The sequence below is a fragment of the Rhinopithecus bieti genome, unplaced genomic scaffold (genome assembly GCF_001698545.2).
Source record: "Rhinopithecus bieti isolate Rb0 unplaced genomic scaffold, ASM169854v2 scaffold_19, whole genome shotgun sequence".
NCBI lineage: Eukaryota > Metazoa > Chordata > Mammalia > Primates > Cercopithecidae > Rhinopithecus > Rhinopithecus bieti.
This window is the reverse complement of record NW_016803360.1, coordinates 3,741,834-3,752,390: the sequence shown is the minus strand read 5'-3', so window position 1 is coordinate 3,752,390 and position 10,557 is coordinate 3,741,834. Positions and strand designations below refer to the sequence as shown.

At 40.0% G+C, this 10,557-nt stretch overlaps 1 pseudogene; it reads right to left on the bottom strand.

Annotated features, from left to right (window-relative positions):
• Positions 1-7,818: 7,818 nt before the first annotated feature.
• Positions 7,819-10,092, bottom strand: LOC108534376 (UDP-GalNAc:beta-1,3-N-acetylgalactosaminyltransferase 2 pseudogene; annotated as a pseudogene).
• Positions 10,093-10,557: the final 465 nt, after the last annotated feature.

The window sequence follows — 10,557 nt, the reverse complement described above, 5'->3', positions numbered from 1 at the left end:
ATAGACATCTACAGAATTCTACACCCCAAATCAACAGAACATACATTCTTCTCAGCACCACATCGCACTTATTCCAAAATTGACCACATAATTGGTAGTAAAACATTCCTCAGCAAATGTAAAAGAACAGAAATCACAACAAACTGTCTCTCAGACCACAGTGCAATCAAATTAGAACTCAGGATTAAGAAACTCACTCAAAACCACATAACCATGTGGAAACTGAACAACCTGCTCCTGAATGACTACTGGGTACATAACAAAATGAAGGCAGAAATAAAGATGTTCTTTGAAACCAATGAGAACAAAGACACAACGTATCAGAATCTCTGGGACACATTTAAAGCAGTGTGTAGAGGGAAATTTATAGCACTAAATGCCCACAAGAGAAAGCAAGAAAGACGTAAAATCGACACCCTAACATCACAATTAAAACAACTAGAGAAGTAAGAGCAAACACATTCAAAAGCTAGCAGAAGGCAAGAAATAACTAAGATCAGAGCAGAACTGAAGGAGATAGAGACATGAAAAACCCTTCAAAAAATCAATGAATCCAGCATCATCCTGATACCAAAGCCTGGCAGAGACACAATAAAAAAAGAGAATTTTAGACCAATATCACTGATGAACATCGATGCAAAAATTCTCAATAAAATACAGGCAAACCAAATCCAGCATCACATCAAAAAGCTTATCCACCACAATCGAGTCAACTTCCTCCCTGGGATGCAAGGCTGGTTCACCACACTCAAATCAATAAACATATTCAAACACATAAACAGAACCAATGACAAAAACCACATGATTATCTCAATAGAAGCAGAAAAGGCCTTCAACAAAATTCAACAGCCCTTCATGCTAAAAACTCTCAATAAACTAGGTATTGATGGAGCATATCTCAAAATAATAAGAGCTATTTATGTCAAAACCACAGCCAATATCTTACTGAATGGGCAAAAACTGAAAGCATTCCCTCTGAAAACTGGCACAAGACAAGGATGTTCTCTCTCACCACTCCTATCCAACATAGTGTTGGAAGTACTGGCCAGGGCAATCAGGTAAGAGAAAGAAATAAAGGGTATTCAGTTAGGAAAAGAGGAAATCAAATTGTCCCTGTTTGCAGATGACATGATTGTATACTCAGAAAACCCCATCGTCTCAGCCCAAAATCTCCTTAAGCTGATAAGCAATTTCAGCAAAGTCTCGGGATATAAAATCAACATGCAAAAATCACAAGCATTCCTATACACCAATAACAGACAAACAGAGAGCCAAATCATGAGTTAACTCCCATTCACAATTGCTACAAACAGAATAAAACACCTCGGAATCCCTTACAAGGGATGTGAAGGACCTCTTCAAGGAGAACTACAGACCTCTGCTTAACGAAATAAAAGAAAAAAACTACTCTAAAGTTCATACGGAACCAAAAAAGAGTTCACATAGCCAAGAAAATCCTAAGCAAAATGAACAAAGCTGGAGGCATCATACTACCTGACTTCAAACTATACTACAAGGCTACAGTAACCAAAACAGCATGGTACTGGTACCAAAACAGATGGACCAGTGATGGAACAGAACAGAGGCCTCAGGAATAACACCACACATCTACAACCATGTGATCTTTGACAAGTCTGACAAAAACAAGAGATGGGGAAAGGAGTCCCTATTTAATAAACGGTGCTGGGAAAACTGGCTAGCCATATGCAGAAAGAAACTGGATCCCTTCCTTACACCTTATGCAAAAATTAACTCAAGATGGATTAAAGACTTGAATGTAAGACCTAACACCATAAAAACCCCGGAAGAAAACCTAGGCAATACCTTTCAGGACCTAGGCATGGGCAAAGACTTCATGGCTTAAACACCAAAAGCAATGGCAACAAAAGTCAAAATAGACAAATGGGATCTAATTAAACTAAAGAGCTTCTGCACAGCAAAAGAAACTATCATCAGAGTGAACAGGCAATCTACAGAATGGGAGAAAATTTTTGCAATCTATCCATCTGACAAAGGGCTGATATTCAGAATCTACAAAGAACTTACACAAATTTACAAGAAAAAAAACCAAAACATTAAAAAGTTGGCAAAGGATATGAACAGACACTTCTCAAAAGAAGACATTTATGCAGCCAACAGACACACGAAAAAATGCTCATCATCACTGGTCATCAGAGAAATGCAAATGAAAACCACAATGAGATACCATCTCATGCCAGTTAGAATGGCAATCATTAAAAAGTTAGGAAACAACAGTTGCTGGAGAGGATGTGGAAAAATAGGAACACTTTTACATGGTTGGTGGGAGTGTAAATTAGTTCAACCATTGTGGAAGACAGTGTGGTGAATCCTCAAGGATCTAGAGGTAGAAATACTATTTAACCCAGTGATCCCCTTACTAGGTATATACCCAAAGGATTATAAAACATGCTACTATAAAGACACGTGCACATGTATGTTTATTGTGGCACTGTTCACAATAGCAAAGACTTGGAACCAACCCAAATGTCCATCAATGATAGACTGGATTAAGAAAATGTGGCACCTATACAACATGAAACACTATGCAACCATAAAAAAGGATGAGTTCATGTCCTTTGCAGGGACATGGATGAAGTTAGAAACCATCATTCTCAGCAAACTATCACAAGGACAGAAAACCACACACTGCATGTTCTCACTCACAGGTGGGAATTGAACAATAAGAACACATGGACACACAGTGGGGAACATCATACACACACCGGGGCCTGTCTGGGAGTGGGGGGCTGGGGGAGGGATAGCATTAGGAGAAATACCTAATGTAAATGGCAAGTCGATGGGTGCAGCAAGCCAACATGGCGCATGTATACCCATGTAACAAACCTGCACGTTGTGCACATGTACCCTAGAACTTAAAGTATAATAATAATAATAATAATAATAATAATAATAAAAGATTTGGTTCATGTCTCTCTATTTTTCAATCTGCTCCCCTGTAGGAGCTCCATTTGGGGACGGTTTCACCTCTTATATTTCCTATCTGGTTCCTCATGCTTCTTGTTAGAGCCAGTGAAAAAAGGGCAAGGATGTCTCTCCCAAAATTCTGTTTTACTGGCTCACACTGGATCCTCTGCCAATCGCCATCCCAGAGCAGTGGAATGAGTTGTTTAGTGTTGAGACAATCTGAGCTCACCTGTGACTAGAGAGTGGAAGGGTGGAAGACAGTGTCAGCTTCCCTTGAAACCCATGAGCTATTTGAAGAAGCAGAATACGAGAGTAAAAATTAGGTCCGTGTCAACAAGGAGTTTGAGCAACAAATGTCTACTTTATCTATCAAATAGTATCACAAGTTTACCTATAGTTTAGTTGTGAAGATAAAAGATACATAAATGAAGTAATGAATGGCCAGTATGTTAATGGCCAGTATGTTATCATGCAAAACAACAGTAAACATTGGTAATAAATGTTTAATTGCATAATACACAAAAATAAGAGCTGAACAGAAGGAAGGGTGAATGAAACAAAATCGGTTGTGGTTTTGTATCAATAGAAAATGTTCCAAATATTTATCAAGCACCTACTCTCTGTGTCTGTACTAGGATCTGTTACTTACCTGTGAAGTCATTGCCCTCTCTGACCTTAAGATGGGGATAGTATCTATCCTACTGTATTAGTCTGTTTTCTTGCTGCTGATAAAGACCTACCTGATACTGGGCAATCTATAATAGAAAGAGGTTTAATGGACTTACAGTTCCACACGACTGGGCAGACCTCACAACTATGGTGGAATGCAATGAGGAGCAAGTCACATCTTACATGAATGGCAGCAGGCAAAGAGAGAGACTGTGCAGGGAAACTGTCATTTTTAAAACCATCAGATCTTGTGAGACTCATTCATTATCATGAGAACAGCGCATGAAAGACCCACACTCATAACTCAATCACCTCCCACTGGGTTCCTCCCATGACAGGTGGGAATTCTGGGAGTTACGATTCAAGATGAGATTTGGATGGGGACACCACCAAACCATATCACCTACCATCCTCAAAGAATCAAAGAGATAAATGTATATCAAAGTATCAACTAGACATCACTACATGGATGTGGTAAATTTTGCAATCATAAGCTTAAATATCTCCACTTATGCTCTTTCCTTTGTCTGGAATATTTACTTCTTGGGTCAGTAAAATCCTACTCCTCATTCAAAATTGAACTAAAAGATAATTTCTATGAAACCTTCTCAGTGTCTATCTTTTTCCCAATTGAGAGTGATTTAATTACCCATTCTGCACTCCATTTTGTTCTTGCCTCTGTTACAGTAATCAACACATGACAAGAGATGTGCTGTTTGTAAAGCACTTCCAAGTCCATCAGTTCAATTGTTCTGACAACTCCCTGAAAGGAAATATTATAATTGTTCCCATTTTGTGCTAGAGAGACTGAAAATCACTACCAAATCTTCAGAGATCAGATAGTCCCAATGCTCTGTTGTTACATGTTACAGACAATTGAAAATGAAGGAAAACATCCTCATTTTTCATGAAGCAAGTATAAAATTAACACTTAACCCTGGTATAGACAGTACAAAAAGAGAAAATTGCAGCCCAGTATCACTTATGAATAATTGTTGGAAAAATTCTAAATATTAGCAAAAGAATCAAACTTCACATTTTAAAAAATACAGCATGACCAAGTAGAATTTATCTCAGGAATGCAAGGTTGTTTCAAAAATAGAAAATTCATTAGTATAATATGCCATGTTGAGATTTTAAAGAAGAAAAATAGTATGATTACCTCCATAGATGCTGAAAAAATCTGTGAAAAAAATCAATACCCTCTTCTGATTTAAAAAAAACTCAAGAAAATAAGAATTGTTACATACATTTTTAACATGATAAAATATACATATTCCTTAGTCTTGAAGCCAGTGCCTTACTTAATGAGAAAACACAATAAGAGGCACAATGCATGGATGGCCACTACTTTCACTATTCTCAACATTCTACCGGCAATGTCAGCCAATGCAATCAGACAAAAGAAATCAAAAGACATCAGACAAAAGAGATCAAAAGAAATAAGACAAAAGAAAGCCAGGAGAATTGCAAAGAAGGAATAAATTTTTTCTATTTGCAGATGTACCATATACCTGGAGAATCTTAGGGAATCAATGGCAACCTCAATCAAAAAACTTCATAATGTTGCAGGCTATTAAATTAACACACAGAAATCAATGGCAATTTCTTTATTTTTAGAAATATTTTTTCTTTTATAAAATAATTTAGTGTTTTCAAATCATCTTCAAATATAGACATAAAACTTTTCTTGTGCAACAGAATCAGTTGATTTTTAAAAAGGAAATTTGCACAAACATTAAGAAATACATTGATTCCAGGTGAAAGTGCCAGTCTAGAACTCTCCTGAAAGACCACAAATCTATTGCTAAACCTTGGGCTTCCTTAGACTTATACTTGGATTATCATTTGCTCATTGTATTAGTCCGTTTTCATGCTGCTGAGAAAGACATATCTGAGACTGGGCAATTTACAAAAGAAAGAAGTTTAATGGACTTACAGTTCCACGTGGCTGGGGAAGCCTCACAGTCATGGTGGAAGGCAAGGGGGAACAAGCCACATCTGACAAGGATGGCAGCAAGCAATGAAAGAGAGAGCTGTGCAGGGAAACTCCTGTTTTTAAAACCATCAGATCTTGTGAGACTTATTCACTGTCATGAGAACAGCGTGGGAAAGACCCGTCCCCATGATTCAATTACTTCCTACCAGGTTCCTCCCACAACCTGTGGGAATTGAGGGAGTTACAATAATTCAAGATAAGATTTGGGTGAGGACACAGCCAAACCATATCCACTATCACTCTGCCCCTGACCCCTCCAAAATCTCATGTCCTTTTTACATTTCAAAACCAATCATGCCTTCCCAACAGACCCCCAAAGTCTTAACTCATTTCAGCATTAACTCGAAAGTCCACATTCCAATATCTCATCTGAGACAAGGCAAGTCCTTTCCACCTATGGGCCTGTAAAATCAAAGACAAGTTAGTTACTTCCTAGATACAATGGGGGTAGAGGAATTGGGTAAATACAGCCATTCCAATTGGGAGAAATTGGCCAGAACAAAGGGGCTACAGGCCCCATGCAAGTCCGAAATCCAATGGGGCAGTCACATCTTAAAGCTCCAAAATGATCTCCTTTGGCTCCATGTCTCACATCCACCTCTTGCTGATGCAAGAGGTGGGCTACTATGGCCCTAGGCAGCTCCACACCTGTGGCTTTGCAGAGTATAGCCCTTCTGCTGGCTGCTTTCATGGGTTGACATTGAGTGTCTGTAGCTTTTCCAGGTGCATGATGCAAGCTGTCAGTGGATCTGCCATTCTGGGGTCTGGAGGATGGTGGCCCTCTTCTCGCAGCTCCACTAGACAGTGCCCCAGTAGGGACTCTATGTCAGGGCTCTGACCCCACATTTCCCTTCTGCACTGCCCTAGCAGAGGTTCTCCATTAGGGCCCCACCCCTGCAGCAAACTTCTGCCTGGGCATCCAGGCATTTCCATACATCCTCTGAAATCTAGGCAGAGCTGCCCAAACCTGTTCTTGACTTCTGTATACCTGCAGGCTCCACACCACATGGAAGCTTCCAAGGTTTGGGGCTAGCAGCCTCTGAAGCCACAGCCCGAGCCATGTCTTGGCCCCTTTTAGTCATGGCTGGAGCAGCTGGGACACAGGGCACCAAGTCCCTAGACTGCACACAGCACAGGGACCCTGGGCTTGGCCACAAAACAATTTTTACCTCTTAGGCCTCCTGGCTAGTGATGGGAAGGGCTGCCATAAAGACCTCTGGCATGCCCTGGAGACATTTTCCCCATTGTCTTGGGGATTAACATTCAGCTCCTCATTACTTATACAAATTTCTGCAGCTGGCTTGAATTTCTCCTCAGAAAATGGGATTTTCTCTTCTATCACATTGTCAGGCTGCAATTTTTTTGAACTTTTATGCTTTGCTTCCTTTATACAACTGAATGTCTTCAAGAGCACCCAAATCACATCTTGAATGCTTTGCTGCTTAGAAATTTTTTCCACCACTTACCCTAAACCATCTCTGTCAAGTTTCCACAAATCTGTAGTGCAGGGACAAAATGCCACCAGTTTCTTTTCTAAAACATAACAAGAGTCACCTTTGTTCCACCTCCCAACAAGTTCCCCATCTTCATCCAGGACCACCTCAGCCTGGATTTCATTGTCCACATTATTATCAGCATTTTTGTCAAAGCCATTCAACAAGTCTCTAGGGAGTTCCAAACTTTCCTACATTTTTCTATCTTCTTCTAAGTGCTCCAAACTGTTCCAACCTCTGCCTGTTACCCAGTTACAAAGTTGCTTCCACAGTCTCAGGTATCTTTTCAACAGCACCCCATTCTACTGGTACCAATTGACTGCTGATAAAAACACACCCAAGACCTGGCATTTTACTAAAGGAAGAGGTTTAATAGACTTACAGCTCCATGTTGCTTGACAAGCTTCACAATCATGGTGGATGGCAAGGAGGAGCAAGCCATGTCTTACATGGATGACAGCAGACAAAGACAGAGAGAGAGCTTATGCAGGGAAGCTTCCATTTTTAAAACCATCAGATCTTGTGAGACTTATTCACTATCACGAGAACAGCATGGGAAAGACCTGCCCCTATGATCTGATTACCTCCCACCAGGTTCCTACCATGACATGTGAGAAATGTGGGAGTTATAATTCAAGATGAGATTTGGGTGGGGATACAGCCAAACCATATCACCTACCCTGAGTTTAGACACTGCTAATTCAAATCCTGTTATCTTGCTTCAGATTGATGAGGATCACCACAGAATTCCTTCAGTTTCCACAGTTCTGTCAGCTCCTGTGGAGAATACTGTGGAGAAGACAACATTCCTGTCCAACAAGTCTTCTCACACAGCCACATGCTGTGCTAGTATCTGTTAGGTTCTGTGGCTGCCATCCAAGTGCCCATGCATACATCTTCACCCTGACAGGTCTGTAACCTCCTGGAGTTGCCTGCCAGTCAGTTGATGATGTCCCTGAAGATCACACACTCTGGTCCACATGCAAAAGCAGGGTAAGCATGACCAGGGTGCTCCAACTCCTGCCACTTCCTGGTTCTGTCAACCGCCCAATTCAGTCTGAAATACCCCTACCAAAATTAGACCTATTCAGATTCTTTTGAGAAATTCTATTAAATACAGCTTTCAAGCCTATGTAACAGTCATCATCTGTCTTTAGTAATAAATCAAAGTTGGTTGTTTCCACAGTCCATCTATAAAGTTCAATAATTTTGCAGGTATATTTCAATGAGTATTGACAACATCCGCAAAAACAGTATCATCATAGATGCTGTTTTCCTCCTTCACTAAGGCATCTGAAACCACTCCAACTGCCTCCATACCTTCCAATAATTCATGAGGCAATCCACCCTCCCCAGCTGTAATGACTCCAAGAATCCCCCTCCATATTCACTGTCATTTTGTGAAGACTTCTTAACACAAAGCTTTGGAGGTCTTGGCTCTCACATGAGATTGTACCTTCAAAGCTCTCTGGTAAGATGAATTGTTCCATGTGCTTGTACACAACGCGTTCACCTGCACACCATGGCTTGGAGGACTCTAGTGAACAATGAAGAGGGCCTCTTCCTGTTCTGCCTGAGAAAGCTTGACAGCGACGTTCCTCTGGAAACCCACATCACTGGCATTGTAGTACACACCCCAAGACTGGTAATAATGATCATGTAGAGAACTTGGAAACTCACACTGACAACTTGGTCCTCAGTGAGCCCTGATGAAGTGTCTTCAGAGAGACTAAATGCCTCAATTTCCTAATTTAAAGCTGGGTTTGTGATATTGAGTAGTAGGGATCCTCTTGGTCTTCCACAGGCAATTAGCAGCCATGGGCACCTATTATGAACTTGATAAGCACATGTTGACTTAATGCGGGATGTTGTATCCAATGATTCAGCCAGGTGCTTATCACATTTTGAAATTCACGGTTACAGCAAGGTGACAACACACCTACTACCACATCATAGTGACTAGGTTTCCACTGAAGAAATAAGGTCAACTGATCCACAGGGCCAGCCTTGGAGGTGTCGGCAAGTTGCAATCATTTACATAAAGGATAATCAGTTGGAGAACACAAGAGCAGAGAAAGCCCCATTAACATTAGCAACAAAGCAGAGAAAAGTACTTAGAAATAAATTTGACAATTAATGTACAAAATCTATAGTGCAAAACTTTAAACACTCTTGAAAGATGTAAAATCGTCTTGAAAAAACAGAAAACATCCTTACTTTTGGGTTGGAAGACTCAACATCATAAAATGAGGATAAGTCTTTCCTTTAAGCAAATTTATAAATTTAGTGCAATATCACTAAAAAATTTCACAAACTTCATATGGAAAAATAAACATTCAAGAATATCCAGAAAAATGCTTTTAAAAAAGCTTGAGGGAATACTAGCTTTACTAGGTATTAAAATATACTTGCCTCATTCTAGTCTAAAGAAAAAAACCAAGAAAGAAAACATATTATAAAACCTCTAAAATTAAAAAAGCATGTTACTAGTAGACGTTGACAGATAACATTGAATAGAACAAAAGTCCAGAAAGAAATCCAAGCATATTTGAAACTTTAGTATATGATAAAGGGAGCATCTTACATCAAAAAGGCAAAGAGTGAATTTTAATAAATGTTTCTGCGACAACTGGTAGCCATTTGAAAAAAAAGATAATATCAGATCCATAACTCATATGAGAGAAAAGAATAAACCTCAAACAGATAAAGAACCTAATGGTAAAAAAAAAAAAAAGAGGCCGGGCGCGGTGGCTCAAGCCTGTAATCCCAGCACTTTGGGAGCCCGAGACGGGCGGATCACGAGGTCAGGAGATCGAGACCATCCTGGCTAACACGGTGAAACCCCGTCTCCACTAAAATACAAAACTAGCCGGGCGAGGTGGCAGGCGCCTGTAGTCCCAGCTACTCGGGAGGCTGAGGCAGGAGAATGGCGTAAACCCGGAAGGGGAGCTTGCAGTGAGCTGAGATCTGGCCACTGCACTCCAGCCTGGGCGACAGAGCGAGACTCCGTCTCAAAAAAAAAAAAAAAAAAAAGAAAGAAAAAGAAACCATCAAGTACAATAAGAAAATCTGAATGAATTTCTATTTAAGCTGGAAAAGGCCTAACGGATTCTCCAAATCTGGATGTAATTAAAAAGAAATAAAAAAGATGATTTTAACTATGTAAAATGAAAAGAAAATCTAGACAGCAAAAGCATCATAAACAAAGGAAGAAAAAAAACACTGACATAATGGATGAAAACACTTCTATCATGCAGAAAAAGGATGAGCTTCTGTAATGTATAGAATGTTCTTCAAAATCGAGAGTGAAAAGATTTTAAAAATCCAAGTGAAAAAGGAAGGAAATATAGAAACAATTTGCAAAAGGGTATAAAATATATGAAAGGCCGGGCGCGGTGGCTCAAGCCTGTAATCCCAGCACTTTGGGAGGCCGAGACGGGCGGATCACGA